Source organism: Eubalaena glacialis, chromosome 3 (genome assembly GCF_028564815.1).
Source record: "Eubalaena glacialis isolate mEubGla1 chromosome 3, mEubGla1.1.hap2.+ XY, whole genome shotgun sequence".
In the NCBI taxonomy this organism is placed as follows: Eukaryota; Metazoa; Chordata; class Mammalia; order Artiodactyla; family Balaenidae; genus Eubalaena; species Eubalaena glacialis.
Window position 1 is genome coordinate 101,587,329 of NC_083718.1, and position 21,990 is coordinate 101,609,318.

A 21,990-nucleotide genomic window follows, 5' to 3' on the forward strand; every position below is an offset into this window, starting at 1 on the left:
ATATAAGTCAAATTATTATGCTGTATACCTTAAACTTATACAGTTCTGTATATCAATTATATCCCAATAAAACTTAAAGAAAAATATTATTGAGATATTTTACATATATTTTTATTTCTAATTCTTATAATCCAGTGTGTATTTTATAATTACAGCATATCTCAATTAAGATTTTGAATTTTTATTGAAAATACATGACATATATGCAAGTTTCATAAAATTTGCAGTTAGAAAAGTAGATTCATTCCCACCAACAGTGTAGGAAGGTGGGAATGTAAACTGGTAGAGCCACTATGGAGAACAGTATGGAGGTTCCTTAAAATACTAAAAATAGAGCTACTCTATGATCCAGAAATCCCAATCCTGGGCATATATCCTGAGAAAAACATGGTTCAAAAGGATACATGCACACCAATGTTCATTTCAGTGCTGTCTACCATAGCCAAGACATGGAAACAATCTAAATGTCCATTAACAGGTGAATGGATAAAGAAGATATGGTACATATATACAATGGAATATTACTCAGCCATTAAAAAGAATGAAATAATGCCATTTGCAGCAACATGGATGGACCTGGAGATTATCATACTAAGTGAGGTAAGTCAGACAGAGACAGACAAATATTATATGATATTGCTTATATGCAGAATCTTAAAAAAAGATACAAAACAGAAACAGACTCACAGACTTAGAGAACGAACTTATGGTTACCAGGGGGGAAGGGCTGGGGGAAGAGATAGACTGGGAGTTTGAGATTGACATGTACACACTACTGTATTTAAAATAGATAACCAACAAGACCCTACTGTATAGCATAGGGAACTCTGTTCAATATTCTGTAATAACCTAAATGGGAAAAGAATTTGAAAAAGAATAGATACATGTATATGTATAACAGAATCACTTCGCTGTACACCTGAAACTAACACAACATTGTTAATCAACTATATAAAATTTTAAAGAACAAAGTGATTATTGATAAAAAAAAAAGTAGATAGCCAAGTTTTTCCAAATGTTTTACTGCAATGTTTTCTAAAAACCAAATCAAGTACCAAAAATATAGTTTTCCTTAATATCTGCATCCTATATAAAAAACTAGTTCTTTTTTTAGTAGAATTGATTTGGATTTAAATTAAAAGCATACGTATTTAAAAACTACCTATGTCCAAGTTGAACAACTTCTCTAATTCTTTTGTTACCCTCGTATTATTTTCATAAAATTCAAAATGGTGTTGCCTAAACTGAAAGCCATGCTAACTTTATCAATAGCAAAAAAAAACTTAGAATTTTCCTTTTTGCTCTTTTACAAAAGAAAAATCTTTTGCATATTGATTCATGTTAGAAGAAATACATGGAATCATTATTATTGACTGTATTACGTATGGTTTCAATTTCAACAGTGTGTTTTCTATTACACAACTCAAACTGTCCAGCTAGATCACAATAAGCACCATTCTTTGGTGCTTCAAAATGTCAGTGAAAAAATATGAATCACATTGTCATTTTTTGTCTCTGATTATTGAATAACTAGCAAGCATTTTTGTTTTATGAAAACTCTTGAATTTGAATTAACAATATACTAAATCTTTGTAAGACTCTTCACAACTCAACCAATGAACACTGACAACAGACAGGATATCAGTAAATAGATTGTCTATCATTTCTTTCAGTGGCTCCAAAAACGTGATTTTTCATGGTATTTGCATATATATACTGAAAAATTTTAACAACTATATCCTGACACCTTTTATATTTTTTATTTCAGAAAACTGAGTACAAATATTTTTAATATGGATCATACAATGCAATAAAGCAAGGTAAACATTAGTCTCTTCTTTTAAAATTCCAATAAATCTGGAACACAATCTTTAATCCAGCAGTAATTTTTCTTCGACAGATGTAAATGTGAATATGAGAAAAAAACATACTCAAATATTAATTGGTCAATGTCTCTTATATTGTAATCTAAACCTAAAATATGCAAACTTTAAAATTTTGAATCAATTCATCATTGATATTTTTAGAAAGATCTTGTATTATGTGAGCAATTGTTTGTCAACTTAATTGAAAGTCTTTCACTTTTTGTAAAATAGCTATATCTTTTTCTTTCACTCATAATTTTTAAACAAAATTTCCATAATTGAAATAATTTATTTTTGTCATCTACTCATATAATCATAATACTTTACTATTTTGAATGAGTTTTGAAGGTCGACAATTTAAACGAAAATTAAATTACTGGATCTGCACACAGCAAAGTTGTTGCTAGAGGTATCTGGTGTAACTTTTAAAAGGAAGTCTTATAATTTGGATTATTTCTCTTAGCCTATGCTTTGCCATATTTTAAATGTGTATTACCTAAGATTATTTAATTTAGCCCATGATCTGCCCTTCAGCTTAGGAAACAATAATTAGTGTCTTTCTGAAACAGACTCATATTAAGTGTCCCCAAAAGACTGATATATTAAACCATAAATTTTATGCATTTATGTTTTAGTCTTAGATAAATTTGTCACATGGGTGAAAATACTGATTTCAGTCAGTGTGGAAATATAACTAATAAACAGAGTGAGGATATTATCAGATAAGGTAAATTAGATAAGGCAACCTTATAAATAATTTCTCAGTGGAATGATCTAATCAAATCGAACAAACTCAAAATGCCCACATCTCCTTATATATCTTCACAACACAAAGAGCCATACCAATAGCACCGAAGCCTCTACACTCTCCTCTCTGTCAGTGTTAGCTCTCTTCCCCACTAGGGCTTGATTGAGAACTTTTGACTTTTACTTCATTTACTATCCTTCTATGAATCCAAGCTTGATCAACTCATCCTTACCCTCCAGCCTTTCCTCTTCTCACTACTTTTTCACTAGTTATGAAAATTCAACGAGGATAGTCAATTCTCATAAACCTGGGAGTTAGTTTCCTTGGGATGACTTTGTTTGGATATTAATGTATTATTTTTACAGTTTAAATTCACAGGATGTTCTTATATTCACATTTCCAATTTTTTGAGAGAAGTCTCAGTGTAATTCTCCAAGTACTGACAAAAGGCCTAAAAAAAGGATATACACAGGAAATTTAACATTTCTCTGCAAGTGCTGAGTCCACAGAATAAATGTGTGAGATCTGAGAAGTATTTGAAAGTATCAGTTGACCCGACTCATTGTCTTGACTTTCACATATTCCTCCTTTACCTATGAAATAGTTTCAGACCGAGAGACCTTTTAATAGTCATTCTCAGGATTTTGGTTTCTGATACGTGAATGAGGACAAATGATCAGAAATTGTCTCTCAGAACTTCCATAAAAAATTGAAACAAAACAAATCTAAGTACAATAGAATTGGTTCTAAAGTGTCTTGATTTCTCTTTTATTTTCTTTTTAAATACCTAATGAGCATTATTTATGGCAGAGGCATAAGTCTAATGAAAATTAGTATTCAGGAGTAATTCAAGCATGCCAGATTATCATTCATTGAATTTATAACCTTTTAATAAGAGCTAGTTCTCAAAAGCCAGGGTTGTTTTTACACATTTTTTTTTTTCCATTATACCTAGTACATTTAATAAGTGACTATCATATTTTGAAAAACAGTATCTTTTTAAAATAAAAAATAATATTGTAATCTTTTATTAAGAAAAAATATTAGATTCATCATCTCTTGGGTTATTAAGAAATATTACAATATTTCCATATTCTTCTATTTTTATGAAAAAATATTACATTAGCAAAGTTTAACACCTTGGCTTCTTGGCCTATCAATTTTGAGATTGTTTCCTATACCGTTAGTGTTTTGTTTCCAAGTTATTTTACTGCAGCAGGCAGGACATCTAACTGAATACACTGCTTCACTGAAACAGCCCGGACTTTAATTCTGTAACAGTCCTGTTACATTACCATCTTTTAGGAAGCCTGTCACTAAGCCATGGCAGTAGGAAAGAGGAGCAGGAAAGGAACGTTAATGAAGGCAGTTGTATTCTGGTGATTTCCCAAGAGAAGACAAACACCAATATACTGAAGGACTTTGGTTGCCAGCAGGTAAAATCAGGACACTGCCTTTATTTCCAGCATATTAGGGATGTTTCAATTCTGCCTTCCTCAGCTCGATGGAGAACCTGCTGACAGACTCTGACCTTTCATCAGTGGAAGCAGGGAATCTGAAGGTTATTTTAGAACTACCTAGCAACAAATTCATAAGCCTTACAATTTCTAAGAATTAAGTCTGTGGCCTCCTCATTTAGGAAATGTGGTAATCTGTTTCTGTTATAACTTTAGAAAAAATAATATGTTACAATATTTGTTAGTTTTTTTTCCCTTTTGTCTATTAAATGGAGATGATTACTCCTACTTCAGAAGTAAGGTTTTCCTATCTTTCTGGTGTTCACTGGCCCATTTTACAGTAGGTAAGGAATATATACATATCATCTATAATTTCAAGATGCAAACTGGATTTTCTTATTTGTGCAACTGGCTACTGAGGTTTATCACTCTCCAGCCAGCTTCTTGTCCTATTGTTCACCTGCGAGTGTCCTTCCCTCCATTCACAGTGAAGTTGTTCGCATCCATCCCATGCTTTTCACACCTTCCGTGACTTCACCCATGCTGCTGCTCTGACTGCAACATTCTCATCCATCTTTGCCCCTCTGCTAGACCACACTTCAACTTCTCCAGGAATCCTTCTTTAAATGCTATAATTAACTGAAGTGTCTTTTTGTTTGCAATGCATAGCAAAATGCAGTAGGCACTTATTAATTATTTAAATAAATGTACTAATAGTGATTTGTTATTTAATGTTTCCTAAAGAAGAGAATAATTTTTATAACTTTTTCTCCTTAAAGTGGGCCTCATTTCATAATTTTAATGCTTAAGTTTTTTCTACGTTAAAAGTTTATTAGAGAAAAGACCTACATATTTTTATTTCCATATAAATAATATGCCCTCTAAGTTTTAGAGAGATTTACCTCCACTCCTTAACTCTTCAATTATATAAAAATATTTAAACAAGGGTAATGTTATATACTATTTATTTATTCATGGATTTTACCACTTTTTCACTGTCTCTCACTGCCTTATGTCCTCTGTTCTGTCTTTTCAAGACCACAACCTGAAACCCCTTGCACCTTTTATCCAATTACGTCTATTGGCAAAAGCCCATGAGTTAAATCCAACTCTGCTAACCCATCCAACTGGCCTATAAATCCATCACTTGCTCTATCTGATCAATAATTTTACTCCCTTTTTCTCTATCATCTCCTGTAATCTTTACTCCTCTCTTTTTTACCCCTCTTGCTGAATGATTTCCCCTGAGCATGGAAATATGCTATCCCTTCTATCAATATAAGTATTTTTCCAGTCTATATCCTCTCCTGCTGTTAATTAATTTCTTTTCTCTCCCTTAGAGCAAGAACCCCTCAGAAGTTGTCTGTGCTCACAAATTCAATTCCTTTTCTTCATACTCCCTAGAACCTTCTCTGGTCAATGTTTTCCCCAGACCACTGAACTGCTCTAGTCAAGGTCACCCGTGACCTCCATTTTGGCGATTACAGAGGCTAATTCTCAGTGCTCAGATCAGTGTTTATTATAATTAACCATCAGCGGAATTTAACTCAGTTGATTATTACCTCCTCATTAAAAAAATCTTTTCATTTGACTTTTATAACACCACATCTCTAGTTTCCAAGAGGGATGTATTTGCCTAGATGCAGTGAGAAAGATTATGCATAGTCCATAGAGAAGTTAAAAATAATAATACAACTTACTAAAATGTTCTGTTTTTACTGTCACAATTCACGAGCAATACTCCTTACTGGAAAAAAAGGCATTTTGTTATGCCTATATTTAAGAATTGCTATAGTTCCTGTAGAATTTTAATAATTTATACTTAATCTTCAAGTTAGCACCTTTTCTGCCTTTGACTCACACGGACTAAGTTATAAGCCTTCCTTCTCAGAATGAGCTTGTGATGATTCAGAATTGTTTGAGCTCTTTTCCAGTGTGGTGTGTATCTCCAACCCATGTGAATCCTGCCTTTAAACAATAGATTCAAATAGGAGTGATGCACCAGTGACTGTAAAGGTGAGGAAAAAGGCCATGAATTACTTCAATTCTATTATTCTATATTACACTGGGATTTTTAATTTGTGTATAGAATTTAAAACAATGAAATAGCTAGGAAACTTCAATGTGTAATGTTTTTGTTTGCTCTATGTGAGCTTTAGGTCATAAGGGAAATAGTCTACTGAATTTGAATAATATCTTTAAAATTGGAATTAACTGGAATTTAGTCTTATTTTAATTATTTGTTTTAAAAATAAAAATGATTAAGAAAACTTCAGTATTATTATAAATTACTGTGATAGACCAATATGTCTTCCCTTTTTTCAAAAAATGTTATTAAAAATAATGAATTCATTTCATTAGTTGTAGTATAAAATTATTTTTATGTTCTACTTCTTATTGAAACTGACTACTCAAACAACAAAAATTTATTATCTCTAGAAGTTCAAAATCAAATGTCAGCAGGGTTGGCTCCTTCAGAGGGCTGTGAGGGAAAGATCTGTTCCAGGCCTCTCTCGTTGGCTTATAGATGGCTGTCCTCTCCCTGGAGGACATGTCATGTCATCTGCATACAAAGACAGTTTTATGTCTTCCTTCCTGATTTGCATATGCCCTTTATGTCATTTTCTTGCCTTACTGCATTACCAAAACTCTCAGTATGATGTTGAAAAGGAACGGTGAGAGGGGACGTCCTTGCCTTGTACCTGATCTTAGTGGGAAAGTTTCAGGTTTTTCATCAATGTTAACTGTAGGTATCTTGTAGATGGTCTTTACCAAGTTAAGAAAGTTCTCTATTCCTAGTTTCCTGGGTTTTTATCATGAATGGGTGTTGGATTTTATCAAATGCTTATACACTTATTGATATGATCATGAGATTTTTTTCCCTTTGAGTCTATTGATGTAATGGATTACATTAATTGACTTTTTTAAACATTTTTATTGGAGTATAATTGCTTTACAATGGTGTGTTAGTTTCTGCTTTATAACAAAGTGAATCAGTTATACATATACATATACCCCCATATCTCCTCCCTCTTGTGTCTCCCTCCTCCCACCCTCCCTATCCCACCCCTGTGGTCACAAAGCACCGAGCTGATCTCCCGGTGCTATGTGACTGCTTCCCACTAGCTATCTATTTTACATTTGAAAGTGTATATATGTCCATATATACACTACCACTCTCACTTTGTCCCAGCTTACCCGTCCCCGTCCCCGTGTCCTCAAGTCCATTCTATAGTAGGTCTGCGTCTTTATTCCTGTCTTGCCCCTAGGTTCTTCATGACTATTTTTTTTGCTTTAGATTCCATATATATGTATTAGCATACAGTATTTGTTTTTCTCTTTCTGACTTACCTCACTCTGCAGGACAGACTCTAGGTCCATCCACCTCACTAAAAATAACTCAATTTCATTTCTTTTTATGGCTGAGTAATATTCTATTATATATATATGTGCCACATCTTCTTTATCCATTCATCTGTCGATGGACACTTAGGTTGCTTCCATGTCCTGGCTATTGTAAATAGAGCTGCAATGAACATGGTGGTACATGACTCTTTTTGAATTATGGTTTTCTCAGGGTATTTGCCCAGTAGTGGGATTGCTGGGTCGTATGGTAGTTCTATTTGTAGTTTTTTAAGGAACCTCCATACTGTTCTCCATCGTGGCTGTATCAATTTACATTCCTACCAACAGTGTATGAGGTTTCCCTTTTCTCCACACCCTCTCCAGCATTTATTGTTTCTAGATTTTTTGATGATGGCCATTCTGACCGGTGTGAGATGATATCGCATTGTAGTTTTGATTTGCATTTCTCTAATGATTAATGATGTTGAGCATTCTTTCATGTGTTTGTGGGCAATCTGTATATGTTCTTGGAGAAATGTCTATTTAGGTCTTCTGCCCATTTTTGGATTGGGTTGTTTGTTTTTTTGATATTGAGCTGCATGAGCTGCTTGTAAATTTTGGAGATGAATCCTTTGTCAGTTGCTTCATTGGCCAATATTTTCCCCCATGCTGAGGGTTGTCTTACGTTTTGTTTATGATTTCCTTTGCCGTGCAAAAGCTTTTAAGTTTCATTAGGTCACATTTGTTTATTTTTGTTTTTATTACCATTTCTCTAGGAGCTGGGTCAAAAAGGATCTTGCTGTGATTTATGTCATAGAGTGTTCTGCCTCTGTTTTCCTCTAAGAGTTTGATAGTGTCTGGCCTTACATTTAGGTCTTTAATCCATTTTGAGTTTACTTTTGTGTAGGGTGTTAGGGAGTGTTCTAATTTCATTCTTTTACATGTAGCTGTCCAGTTTTCCCAGCACCACTTATTGAAGAGGCTGTCTTTTCTCCATTTTATACTCTTGCCTCCTTTATCAAAGATAAGGTGACCATATGTGTGTGGGTTTATCTCTGGGCTTTCTATCCTGTTCCATTGATCTGTATTTTTGTTTTTGTGCCAGTACCATACTGTCTTGATTACTGTAGCTTTGTAATATAGTCTGAAGTCCAGGAGCCTGATTCCTCCAGGTCCGTTTTTCTTTCTCAAGATTGCTTTGGCTATTCGGGGTCTTTTATGTTTCCATATAAACTGTGAAATTTTTTGTCCTGGTTCTGTGAAAAATGCCAGTGGTAGTTTGACAGGGATTTCATTGAATCTGTAGATTGCTTTGGGTAGGATAGTCATTTTCACAATGTTGATTCTTCCAATCCAAGAATATGGTATATCTTTCCATCTATTTGTATCATCTTTAATTTCTTTCATCAATGTCTTATAATTTTCTGCATACAGGTCTTTTGTCTCCTTAGGTAGGTTTATTCCTAGGTATTTTATTCTTTTTGTTGCAATGGTAAATGGGAGTGTTTCCTTAATTTCACTTTCAGATTTTTCATCATCAGTGTATAGGAATGCAAGAGATTTCTGTGCATTAATTTTGAATCCTGCTACTTTGCCAAATTCATTGATTAGTTCTAGTAGTTTTCTGGTAGCATCTTTAGGATTCTATATGTATAGTATCATATCATCTGCAAACAGTGACAGCTTTACTTCTTCTTTTCCGATTTGGATTCCATTTATTTCTTTCTCTTCTCTGATTGCTGTGGCTAAAACTTCCAAAACTATGTTGAATAATAGTGGCGTGAGTGGGCAACCTAGTCTTGTTCCTGATCTTAGTGGAAATGGTTTCAGTTTTTCACCATTGAGGATGATGTTGGCTGTGGGTTTGTTATATATGGCCTTTATTATGTTGAGGAAAGTTCCCTCTATGCCTACTTTCTGGAGAGTTTTTATCATAAATGGGTGTAGAATTTTGTCAAAATATTTTTCTGCATCGAGATAATCATATGGTTTTTATTTTTCAATTTGTTAATATGGTGTATCACATTGATTGATTTGTGTATATTGAAGAATCCTTGCATTCCTGGGATAAACCCACTTGATCATGGTGTTTGATCCTTTAAATGTGCTGTTGGATTCTATTTGCTAGTATTTTGTTGAGGATTTTTGCATCTATGTTCACCAGTGATATTGGTCTGTAGTTTTGTTTTTTTGTGACATCTTTGTCTGGTTTTGGTATTAGGGTGATGGTGGCCTCATAGAATGAGTTTGGGAGTGTTCCTCCCTCTGCAATATTTTGGAAGAGTTTGAGAAGGATAGGTGTTAGCTCTTCTCTAAATGTTTGATAGAATTCGCCTGTGAAGCCATCTGGTCCTGGGCTTTTGTGTGTTGGAAGATTTTAAATCACAGTTTCAATTTCAGTGCTTGTGATTGGTCTGTTCATATTTTCTATTTCTTCCTGGTTCAGTCTCAGAACATTGTGCATTTCTAAGAATTTGTCCATTTCTTCCAGGTTGTCCATTTTATTGGCATACAGTTGCTTGTAGTAATCTCTCATGATCCTTTGTTTTTCTGCAGTGTCAGTTGTTACTTCTCCTGTTTCATTTCTAATTCTATTGATTTGAGTCTTCTCCCTTTTTTTCTTGATGAGTCTGGCTAACGGTTTATCAATTTTGTTTATCTTCTCAAAGAACCAGCTTTTAGTTTTATAGATCTTTGCTATCATTTCTTTTTCATTTATTTCTGATCTAATCTTTATGATTTCTTTCCTTCTGCTAACTTTGGGTTTTTTTAATTCCTCTTTCTCTAATTGCTTTAGGTGTAAGGTTAGGTTGTTTATTTGAGATGTTTCTTGTTTCTTAAGGGAGGATTGTATTGCTATAAACTTCCCTCTTTGAACTGCTTTTGCTGCATCCCATAGGTTTTGTGTCATCGTGTTTTCATTGTCATTTGTTTCTAGGTATTTTTTGATTTCTCTTTGATTTCTTCAGTGATCTTTTGGTTATTAAGTAGTGTATTGTTTAGCCTCCATGTGTTTGTATTTTTTACAGATCTTTTCCTGTAATTGATATCTAGCTCATAGCATTGTGGTCAGAAAAGATACTTGATACTGTTTCAATTTTCTTAAATTTACCAAGGCTTGATTTGTGACCCAAGATATGATCTATCCTGGAGAATGTTCCATGAGCACTTGAGAAGAAAGTATATTCTGTTTTTTTTGGATGGAATGTCCTATAAATATCACTTAAGTCCATCTTGTGTATCATTTAAAGCTTGTGTTTCCTTATTTATTTTCATTTTGGATGATCTTTCCAATGGTGAAAGTGGGGTGTTAAAGTCCCCTACTATATTGTGTTATTGTCGATTTCCCCTTTTATGGCTGTTAGTATTTGCCTTATGTATTGAGGTGCTCCTATGTTGGGTGCATAAATATTTACAATTGTTACATCTTCTTCTTGGATTGATCCCTTGATCATTATGTGGTGTCCTTCTTTATCTCTTGTAATAGTCTTTGTTTTAAAGTCTATTTTGCCTGATATGAGAATTGCTACTCCAGCATTCTTTTGATTTCCATTTGCATGGAATATCTTTTTCCATCCCCTCACTTTCAGTCTGTATGTGTCCTTAGGTCTGAAGTGGGTCTCTTGTAGACAGCATATATACGGGTCTTGTTTTTGTGTCCATTCAGCCAGTCTATGTCTTTTGGTTGGAGCATTTAATTCATTTACATTTAAGGTTATTATCAATATGTATGTTCCTATTACCATTTTCTTAATTGTTTTGGTTTATTATTGTAGGTCTTTTCCTTCTCTTGTGTTTCCTGCCTAGAGAAGTTCCTTTAGCATTTTTTGTAAAGCTTGTTTGGTGGTGCTGAATTCTCTTAGCTTTTGCTTGTCTGTAAGCTTTTAATTTCTCCATCAAATCTGAATGAGATCCTTGCTGGGTAGAGTAATCTTGGTTGTAGGTTTTTCCCTTTCATCACTTTAAATATGTTCTGTCACTCCCTTCTGCCTTGCAGAGTTTCTCCTGAAAGATCAGCTGTTAACCTTATGGGGATTCCCTTGTATGTTACTTGTTTTTCCTTGCTGCTTTTAATATTTTTCCTTTGTATCTAATTTTTGATAGTTTGATTAATATGTGTCTTGGTGTGTTTCTCCTTGGATTTATTCTGTATGGGATTCTCTGTGCTTCCTGGACTTGATTAACTATTTCCTTTCCCATATTAGGGAAGTTTTTAACTATAATCTCTTCAAATATTTTCTCAGTCCCTTTCTTTTTCTCTTCTTCTTCTGGGACCCCTATAATTCGAATGTTGGTGCGTTTAATGTTGTCCCAGAGATCTCTGAGACTGTCCTCAATTTTTTTCATTCGCTTTTCTTTATTCTGCTCTGCAGTAGTTATTTCCACTATTTTATCTTCCAGGTCACTTATCCGTTCTTCTGCCTCAGTTATTCTGCCTGATCCCTCCTAGAGAATGTTTAATTTCATTTATTGTGTTGTTCATCATTGTTTGTTTGCTCTTTAGTTCTTCTAGGTCCTTGTTAAACGTTTCTTGTATTTTCTCCATTATATTTCCAAGATTTTGGATCACTTTTACTATCATTATTCTGAATTCTTTTTCAGGTAGACTGCCCATTTCCTCTTCATTTGTTAGGTCTGGTGGGTTTTTGCCTTGCTTCTTCATCTGCTGTGTGTTTCTCTGTCTTCTCATTTTGCTTAACTTACTGTGTTTGGGTTCTCCTTTTCGCAGGCTGCAGGTTCGTAGTTTCCATTGTTTTTGGTGTCTGTCCCCAGTGGCTAAGGTTGGTTCAGTGGGTTGTGTAGGCTTCCTGGTGGAGGGGACAAGTGCCTGTGTTCTGGTGGATGAGGCTGGATCTTGTCTTTCTGGTGGGCAGGTCCCCGTCTGGTGGTGTGTTTTGGGGTGTCTGTGACCTTATTATGATTTTAGGTAGCCTCTCTGCTAATGGGTGGGGTTATGTTCCTGTCTTGCTAGTTGTTTGGCATAGGGTGTGCAGCACTGTAGCTTGCTGGTCGTTGAGTAGAGCTGGGTCTTAGCGTTGAGATGGAGATCTCTGGGAGAGCTTTCACCATTTGATATTATGTGGAGCTGGGCGGTCTCTTGGGGACCAATGTCCTGAACTTGGCTCTCCCACCTCAGAGGCACAGCCCTGATACCTGGCTGGAGCACCAAGAGCATGTCATCCACACGGCAACTATGAGGTGTCTCCAAAGAATCCACAAGTGCACTTGAACACCAATGGGGTAGTGAGACAACTGAATGAGGAGATGCAATGCTGAGCTTGAGACCATCCAGAGGCATAGGGAGAACACTGGGTACCACTAGGGAGCCATGTGCAGAGGCCTTATACCTAACATGTCAGACTAGAGTTCACAGTACAGAACTACCACATTGACACCCCAACTCCATGGACCCTGTGCCAAAGAGCTGCTTGGGGCACCTCAATTCAAGATGACTGCACCGGGCACCTCCCATTAATTGACTTTTGAATGTTGAACCAACCTTACATACCTGAGATAAGTCCTACTGGGTCATGGTGCATAATTCTTGTCATACTTTTTGGATTCCATTTATTAATTTCTTGCTGAGGATTTTTACATTTGTTCATGAAGGATACTAGTCTGCAGTTTTCTTGTAGTATCTTTGTCTGGTTTGGTTTTAGCATACTGGTAGCCTTATAGAATGAGTTAGAAAGTATTCTCTCTGCTTTTATCCTCTGACAGAGATTGTAGAGAATTGATATAACTTCTTTTTTAAATGTTTGGTTAGAATTCAACAGTGAACTTATTTGGCTTTGGTTTTTTTTTTCTTTTGGAAAGTATTAATTATTAATTTATTAAAATACATATAGGCCTATTCAAATTCTCTAATTCTGGGGTGAGTTTTGGTAGCGTGTGTCTTTCAAGGAACTGGTCCATTTCATTTAGGTTATCAAATTTTGGGGCATGTAATTGTTCATAGTATTCCTGATTATCTTTTTAATTTCCATGGGATCTGTAATGATGTCCTCTCTTTAATTTCTCATATTAGTAATTTGTGTTCCCTCTCTTTTTTTCTTAGTTAGCCTGACTAGTGTGTTATTGATTTTATTGAACTTTCCAAAGAATTAGCTTTTGATTTTGTTGATTTTCTCTATTGATTTCCTGTTTCAAATTTCACTGATTTCTGCTCTAATTCTTATGTATTTATTTATTGCTTACATTGGGTTTAATTTGTTCCTCTTTTTCTAATTTCCTATGGTGGAGACTTAGATTCTTGATTTTAAATCTTCTTTTCTAACCCAGGTCAGTTAGGCTTTGCTACGGCAGGTTAGGCTCTGGTTAAGTAGTTCCCTCTGACGGCAGACCTTGTTAAGAAGGACAAGATGCTCTGGATTATTTCAAAATGGTTCCTTTCCCTCTCTCTGCTGGAAGCCCAAGGAGATTTTCCTGTGATATTTACCATGGGAACCTGGTCAAACTCCTAGAGATAAATTTTAAAATATTGTATGGGTTCCTCTATGATTCCTGGGACTAATAAGTGATTACACCAAGGTTACAGAATACAAGGCTAGTGTACAAAAGTCAATTGTTTTCCTATATACCAACATTGAACAGGTGGAATTTGAAATTTAAAACACAATACCATTTATATTAGTATCCTCCAAAATGAAATAATTAGGTATAAATCTAACAAACTATGTGCAAGAGCTATGTGAGGAAAACTACAAAATTCTGATGTACAAAATCAAATAAAAAATAATAAAGAGCTAGTCCATGTTCATTAATAGGAAGACTCAATACTGTCAAGATGTCAATTCTTAACTTGATCTACAGTTTCTATGCAATCCCATTCAAAATTCCAACAAGTTATTTTATGGATATGGACAAACCTATGCTGAAGTTTACATGGAGAGACAAAAGACCCAAGAATAGCCAACATGATATTGAGGAAAAGAACAAAGTTGGTGGACTGATATTACCTGTCTTAAAGAATTACTATAAAGCTACAATAATCAAGACAGTGTGGTAACACTGAGAAAAGACAAACAGATCAATGGAACAATATAGAGAACCCAGAAATAGACTCCCATAAATATAGTCAATTTGATATTTGGCAAAGGACCCAAAGCAATGCAATGGAGCAAAGACAGTCTCTTCAACAAATGATGCTGGAACAATGGTACATCTACTTTCAAAAACATGACTCTAGAAACAGACCTAACACACTTCACAAAACTTAACTTAAAATGGATCTTAGACATAAATCTAAAATGCAAAACCATGAAACTTCTAGAAAACAACATATGAGAAAAATCTACATGACCATGGGTATGGTGATAGCTTCTTAGATATAAAACCAAAGGCACAGTCCATGAAAGAAATTGATAAGCTGGGCTTCATTAAAGTTAAAAACTTCTGCTATGTCAAAGACCATGTCAAGAGAAGCTGAAGATGAGCCACAGACTGAGAGAAAATATTTGCAAAATACACTTCTGATCAAGGACTACTATAGAAAATATACAAAGAACTAAAAAACTCATAATATTGAAACAAACAACTCCATTTAAAAATGGGCCTAAGACCTTTAACAGGCATCTCATCAAAAAAGATGTACAGATGGCTATTAAGCATATGAAGAGATGGTCCACATCATACGTCACTGGAAATGTAAATTACAACAGTGAAGTACCACTACACACCTACTGGAACGGCCAGAACCCAGAACACTGACAACATCAAATGTTGGTATGGATGTAGGGCAAAAGGAACTCTCATCCATTGCTGGTGGGAATGCAAAATGTTACAGCTACTTGAGAAGACAGTTTGACGATTTGTTACAAAACTAAACATATTTTTACCGAATGATTCAGCAAATCACACCCCTTGGTATTTAGCCAATGGATTTGCAAACTTAGGTCTACACAAAAACCTGAACACAGATGTGTATAGCAGCTTTATTAATAATTGCCCAACCTTGGAAGCAACCAAGATGTCCTTTAGTAAGTGAATGGATACATAAACTGTGGCAATATCCAGACAATGGGATATTATTCAGTGCTAACAAGAAATGAGTTATCAAGTCACAAAAAGACATGGAGGAACCTTAAATAAATACTATTAAGTGAAAGAAGCTAATCTGTGAAGGCTACCTATGTTGATTCCAGCTATATAACATGCTGGAAAAGGCAAACTATGGAGGCAATAAAAAGGTCATTGGTTGCCAGGAGTGGGGGGGGGCATGGGGGAGAGATGAAGAGGCACAGCACAGATTTTAGGTCAGTGAAAATACTCTGTATGATATTAATGATGGATATATGACATTATACATTTCTCCAAACCCATATACCGTACAAAATCAACCCTAACCAACCCCATAGTCAGATAAACTATGGACCATGGGTGATATGTCAATGTAGGTTCATCAATTGTAACAACTGTACCATTCTGGTGAGTGATACTGATACTTGGGGAGGCTATGCATGTGTGGCGGTTAAGGAAAATCTCTGTACCATCTTCTCATTTTTGTTGTAAACCAAAACCTCTCTGAAAAATTAAAGTCTTAAAATAAAATTATACACTCTGGGTGTCAAATATGTCAGGTATGCTATTACACAGTAATCTGATTTTGCACTTAACTTACTGCTTACACCTCGATCTCATGTTCTTAAATACCTCTATGAACTGTCTTGCAAATGTAAATCTCTAGCCCCAACTTCACCCCTGAACACTAATTTCATAATTCCAAATGCTTTCTGCTATATCACTTGAATGTCTTATAGATGACACAAAACTAACAGGTCCAAAATGGTACTCTCAATCTTCCCCTATCAGACTTGATTTTCCCTCAGTTTGATCCACATAGTAAATGGCAACTGTATTCTGCCAGTTACTCAGGCCACTTTCTGGAGTCATATATGGCTCTTTCTTTTTCTATTATACACCATATCTAGACTATTAGAATGGTACCCTATTTTATTATTTTACTTTATTTTATATAGTACTGATTTACTATGTAGTTATATATTTATTTACCTGTTCTATCTCCACAGCAGCCTTGCTAACCTCCAGTGAATGGAAACTTCAGGAATACTTTGGTTGTCTGTTTTTCATTTTTAAAAAATTCCTTTATCTGCAAGGATTTATCTGGTACATTGTAAGTGCTCAATAAATATCACTGAATTGGGACTTCCCTGGCAGTCAGTGGTTAAGACTCCATGCTTCACTGCAGGAGGCGTGGGTTCCCTGGTCAGGGAACTAAGATCCCGATGCCGTGCAGTGTGGCCAAAAGTTTAAAAAAAAAAAAAAAGTTAAAAAAAATCACTGAATTTATTGAAAAAAACTTTGAACTTAGAAACAAATATCAAAATTGTAAATAGATCTCAGTATGTCACACACAAAAAATGACAGGGGTTCTATAACAGATATACCTGAACTGTCAGTCGCTAAACTTTGCTTAAGTAATAGTTTGAGAAATATGTTTGAAGTCAGTAATTCTTCTCCAAACGATGATTTAAGGATTCTGACTCCTTCTACAGTGTGAATCAACCATTTTCACATGCAGTTTCCAAGATTATCTGGGGAACTGCACTCATTCTGGGAACATTCTGGGTACATTTTAAAGGGCTAAACCTTGAATTGGTTTACAACGCTTTCACTCACATTCCATGGGCTAGCATTCAGTCTGATGGCCACATTAGAAGAGGAAATGGCCAGTTAGAAGAGGAAATGGGTTTGATAAAGAAGTAATGATGGCCAGTTAGAAGAGGAAATGGGTTTGATAAAGAAGTAATATTCTCTGACACAGCAAGTAATTAAAAGGACAAAATAAACATAGGGTATCTGCTTAAATATGAATGCCTAATAATACCCATTACATTTCAACAAATTATGAGGTCATAACTATATAACTGTCTTAAGGGATTTTTTTTCTAATTATCAGTGTTTAAAATATATAATTTTGGCCATTTTGCTTATTCCATGAAAAATTCAAGGAGAGAAGAAAAGAAATTATAAAGATCAGATCAGAAATAAATGAAAAAGAAATGAAGGAAACAATAGCAAAAATCAATGAAACTAAAAGCTGGTTCTTTGAGAAGATAAACAAAATTGATAAACCATTAGCCAGACTCATCAAGAGAAAAAGGGAGAAGACTCAAATTAATAGAATTAGAAATGAAAAAGGAGAAGTAACCACTGACACTGCAGAAATACAAACGATCATGAGAGATTACTACAAGCAACTCTATGCCAATAAAATGGACAACCTGGAAGAAATGGACAGATTCTTAGAAATGCACAACCTGCCAAGACTGAACCAGGAAGAAATAGAAAATATGAACAGACCAATCACAAGCACTGAAATTGAAACTGTGATTAAAAATCTTCCAACACACAAAAGCCCAGGACCAGATGGCTTCACAAGCGAAGTCTATCAAACATTTAGAGAAGAGCTAACACCTATCCTTCTCAAACTCTTCCAAAATATTGCAAAGGGAGGAACACTCCCAAACTCATTCTACGAGGCCACCATCACCCTGATACCAAAACCAGACAAAGATGTCACAAAGAAAGAAAACTACAGGCCAATTATCACTGATGAACATAGATGCAAAAATCCTCAACAAAATACTAGCAAACAGAATCCAACAGCACATTAAAAGGATTATACACCATGATCAAGTGGGGTTTATTCCAGGAATGCAAGGATTCTTCAATATACGCAAATCAATCAACGTGATACATCATATTAACAAATTGAAGGAGAAAAACCATATGATCATCTCAATAGATGCAGAGAAAGCTTTCGACAAAATTCAACACCCATTTATGATAAAAGTCCTGCAGAAAGTAGGCATAGAGGGAACTTTCCTCAACATAATAAAGGCTGTATATGACAAACCCACAGCCAACATTGTCCTCAATGGTGAAAAACTGAAACCATTTCCACTAAGATCAGGAACAAGACAAGGTTGCCCACTCTCACCACTATTATTCAACATAGTTTTGGAAGTGTTAGCCACAGCAATCAGAGAAGAAAAAGAAATAAAAGGAATACAAATCGGAAAAGAAGAAGTAAAGCTGTCACTATTTGCAGATGACATGATACTATACATAGAGAATCCAAAAGATGCTACCAGAAAACTACTAGAGCTAATCAATGAATTTGGTAAAGTAGCAGGATACAAAATTAATGCACAGAAATCTCTTGCATTCCTGTATACTAATGATGAAAAATCTGAAAGTGAAATTAAGAAAACACTCCCGTTTACCATTGCAACAAAAAGAATAAAATATCTAGGAATAAACCTACCTAAGGAGACAAAAGACCTGTATGCAGAAAATTATAGGACACTGATGAAAGAAATTAAAGATGATACAAATAGATGGAGAGATATACGATGTTCCTGGATTGGAAGAATCAACATTGTGAAAATGACTCTGCTACCCAAAGCAATCTACAGATTCAATGCAATCCCTATCAAACTACCACTGGCATTTTTCACAGAACTAGAACAAAAAATTTCACAATTTGTATGGAAACACAAAAGACCCCGAATAGCCAAAGCAATCTTGAGAACGAAAAATGGAGCTGGAGGAATCAGGCTCCCTGACTTCAGACTATATTACAAAGCTACAGTAATCAAGACAGTTTGGTACCGGCACAAAAACAGAAATATAGATCAATGGAACAGGATAGAAAGCCCAGAGATAAGCCCACGCACATATGGTCACCTTATCTTTGATAAAGGAGGCAAGCATATACAGTGGAGAAAAGACAGCCTCTTCAATAAGTGGTGCTGGGAAAATTGGACAGGTACATGTAAAAGTATGAAATTAGAACACTCCCTGACACCATACACAAAAATAAACTCAAAATGGATTAAAGACCTAAGTGTAAGGCCAGACACTATCAAACTCTTAGAAGAAAACAGAGGCAGAACACTCTATGACATAAATCACAGCAAGATCCTTTATGACCCAGGTCCTAGAGAAATGGAAATAAAAACACAAATAAACAAATGGGACCTAATGAAACTTAAAAGCTTTTGCACAGCAAAGGAAACCATAAACAAGACCAAAAGACAACCCTCAGAATGGGAGAAAATATTTGCAAATGAAGCAACTGACAAAGGATTAATCTCCAAGATTTACAAGCAGCTCATGCAGCTCAATAACAAAAAAACAAACAACCCAATCCAAAAATGGGCAGAAGACCTAAATAGACATTTCTCCAAAGAAGATATACAGATTGCCAACAGACACATGAAAGAATGCTCAACATCATTAATCATTAGAGAAATGCAAATCAAAACTACAATGAGGTATCATCTCACACCGGTCAGAATGGCCATCATCAAAAAATCTAGAAACAATAAATGCTGGAGAGGGTGTGGAGAAAAGGGAACACTCTTGCACTGTTGGTGGGAATGTAAATTGATACAGCCACTATGGAGAACAGTATGGAGGTTCCTTAAAAAACTACAAATAGAACTACCATACGACCCAGCAATCCCACTTCTGGGCATATACCCTGAGAAAACCATAATTCAGAAAGAGTCATGTACCAAAATACTCATTGCAGCTCTGTTTACAATAGCCAGGACATGGAAGCAACCTAGGTGTCCATCATCGGATGAATGGATAAAGAAGATGTGGCACATATATACAATGGAATATTACTCAGCCATAAAAAGAAATGAAATGGAGGTGTTTGTAATGAGGTGGATGGAGTTAGAGTCTGTCATACAGAGTGAAGTAAGTCAGAAAGAGAAAAAGAAATACAGTATGCTAACACATATATATGGAATCTAAGGAAAAAAAAAAAAAAGGTCATGAAGAACCTAGTGGCAAGATGGGAATAAAGACACAGACCTACTAGAGAATGGACTTGAGGATATGGGGAGGGGGAGGGGTGAGATGTGACAGGGTGAGAGAGTGTCATGGACATATATACACTACCAAATGTAAAATAGATAGCTAGTGGGAAGCAGCCGCATAGCACAGGGAGATCAGCTCGGTGCTTTGTGACCACCTAGAGGGGTGGGATAGGGAGGGTGGGAGGGAGGGAGATGCAAGAGGGAAGAGATATGGGAACATATGTATATGTATAACTGATTCACTTTGTTATAAAGCAGAAGCTAACACACCATTGTAAAGCAATTATACTTCAATAAAGATGTTTAAAAAAAAAAAAAAATTCAAGGAGAACATGTTCAGTAGGAATCTTGCCCAACCGAATATTTGAATTGTTACATTTGGTGTTGCTTTATGTTTACCTGGCGGGTGGATTCTTGAAACTAATATGGTATTATGTTCTTACAGATGTTCTTGCCAATCTGAGAGGGTCTGGTTTTGTAAATTCCGCTTCCAACAAAAATTTCTCAGGCTGAGATTTACTATCAAGTGCACAACTGGCGTTCAGAGAACTTCTAATGGAAATGTATATTAAGGCTAAAGAATGAAGCACAATTAAAAGGTTCACTGATTCAACCTGAGGGAAAATGATGTTCTTTGAGTTTTCTAAGTATTATAGTGATTATTTAAATTTAAACACTCTATTTCTGCATTCCACAAATTCTGTTCCATAGAGCAGTAGTTATGTGACATGACCAATGCGGAAAAAGTTTTATACCATTAACAAATATTTTTAAAAATATTTTATTCAGGGCTTCCCTGGTGGCGCAGTGGTTGAGAATCTGCCTGCCAATGCAGGGGACACGGGTTCGAGCCCTGGTCTGGGAAGATCCCACATGCCACGGAGCAACTGGGCCCGTGAGCCACAACTACTGAGCCTGCGCGTCTGGAGCCTGTGTTCCGCAATGAGAGGCCGCGATAGTGAGAGGCCCGCGCGCGCACTGCGATGAAGACTGGCCCCCGCTTACCGCAACTAGAGAAAGCCCTCGCACAGAAACAAAGACCCAACACAGCCAAAAATAAATACAAAAATAAATTAAAAAAAAAAAAAAGAAATATTTTATTCAATAGTTTCACTCTAGGAACATCAAAATAAGGGTTGATACAGTGAAGTCACTGAGATATTCTTAAATTCCGTCTAGTTGTTTGTAAAAGTATGTTTCTCACTTTGTTTTGACCATGAAATTATTTTCTTACCTCAGTATCTATTGTATTAGTTTCCTAGGGCTGCCGTAGCAAAGTACCATAACTGGATGTCTTAGAGCAATAGAAATGTATTATCTTACAGTTCTGTAGACTACAAATCTGAAATCAAGGTATTGGCAGGGACATGCTTCCTCTGAAACCTATAGAAAAAGGATATTTTCTAGCCTCTTCCAGCTTTTATTAGCCCCAGACATTCCTTAGTTTGTGGCAGCATAATTCTAATCTCTGTCTCCATCTTCACATGTTCAAAATACCCCTTTTGGTCATACTGGATTATGGCCTAGCATAATGCCCACATTTCAGCTTGATTACTTTGATAAAGTAATAAAGTTTGGAAACACGGTCACATTCTGAGGTACTGGGGGTTAGGACTTTAGCATATATTTGGGGGGTAGGGTGCATAATCTAACCCATAACACCTATCTACGTATTTTCTGAGGAATGCCATTTGGAATATATTATGCTACATAATTGC